The following is a 1560-nucleotide window of genomic DNA, read 5'->3' as shown; positions in this document are numbered from 1 at the left end:
TTGACATGAAATATGTGATTCTGAGCATTTTAAGTGGCTAAGGGACATTGATGAATACTTTAATGACTCCAAGTGTTCAACGTACAGAATAAAATCCAAATTTTTTAGCATCACACATATATTAGGATTCTCCGGAGAACCTGCTCCCAATTTCCCTCCATATTAACACACTAAAAGAGATTCCTTACAGAGTATGGGCTCCTGTGGTGATTTTAGAGACTGAGTCATCTCTCCATCTGGAATGTCAAGGTGGGATCACAGGAAGACTGCGGTATAGTCTGAAGTCCCAAGGGCCAGAGAGCCATGAATGAATGTCCATCCAAGACCTTCACTCAAGGCCTGAGAACCAAGAGTTTTTGGGGCAGAAGACCCATGTTTCAGCAGCTGCATTCAGGCTGAGTGAATTGAACACTCCTGTGCTTTTTGTTCTATTCCAGCCCTCAACAGATTGAAGGACGTCCACTCACCGTGGGGAGAGCCATCTGTTTCATTCAGTCTACCAATTCAAAAGTTAATCCCTTCCAGAAACACCCTGATGAACACACCCAGAAATAATGTTTAGCTAGTTATCTCCGTGCTCCAACTCTGTCAAATTGAATCATAAAATTAACCATCACAATCCAGAGATGGTAATACACATCAGTGTCCAGCTTGTTGTTACTGACTTCCTATTACTCTCCCCCAAATCACCACCCCCTTCTCCCAGTCACTAACCCCGAGTTTCAGTCATAGTTAAAATCTTAACATTTTCCTCAAACACGTTTTGAATATTTAGGCCTTCACATATACTAGACTCTGCTCAGGACTTTTTCCCTTCATCTCCACAATATTTATCGATCCTTAAATATCCAAATTTAGGATTTTCTCCTGTGTGCATCCTTCTTTGATGCATATAAACCATGTGAACAGCTGCTTTCTTTACATCTCCCAAACATCCAATGGTTTTCCCCATTCCTGTATGTATATAGGATTCTGTAGGTTTACAACTGCCCTGTCCCCATCGTCCTACATCCTCTCATATGGTACACTTAATAAGGTCAAGGTTCATTCTTAGAGGTCTGTCACCTCATTGCAGAACACATCTTCTGGAGCACAGCAATAATTGCTATATAATAATAAATAATTGCTTTCTAATGGCTCCCATGTTTAACCTTAAAGTACAACTATAAAATATATATGTACCAATGCTTGCTTCAGTAGCACATATGATAAATTGGAGTGATAAAGAGCAGATTAGCATGGCCTTTTCACAAGGACGACAAATTCCAGAAGATTTTCAGAATTTTAACTATTAAGGATTGAATTAGAGCAATTATATTCAATTCTTTTATAAATGTGTCAAAATAAATCCTAATGTTATGTATAACTAAAAAGAATCAATAACTTTTTTTTCAAAAAAATATAGATGAGCCATCCTTAGTTTCAAAAATGAAACTTGTAAAACATTAGGGTTGGACAATACTGAGAATCTAGATTTTAGAATGGAGGAGATTGTTAAGTGGAGGATAATAGTTTTGAAGCACCAACAGGAGGTTTGGAGGGAAAATTAGGTAGAAAAGA

The 1560-nt window shown here is 37.9% G+C and overlaps 1 pseudogene; it reads left to right on the top strand.

The window, feature by feature from the left end:
• Positions 1–1188: 1188 nt before the first annotated feature.
• On the top strand, positions 1189–1286 carry LOC120892464 (U6 spliceosomal RNA; annotated as a pseudogene).
• Positions 1287–1560: the final 274 nt, after the last annotated feature.

Source organism: Ictidomys tridecemlineatus, chromosome 9 (genome assembly GCF_052094955.1).
Source record: "Ictidomys tridecemlineatus isolate mIctTri1 chromosome 9, mIctTri1.hap1, whole genome shotgun sequence".
Lineage (NCBI taxonomy): Eukaryota > Metazoa > Chordata > Mammalia > Rodentia > Sciuridae > Ictidomys > Ictidomys tridecemlineatus.
Note: the sequence above shows the minus strand (reverse complement) of the source record. Positions and strands in the feature narration are given on the sequence as shown.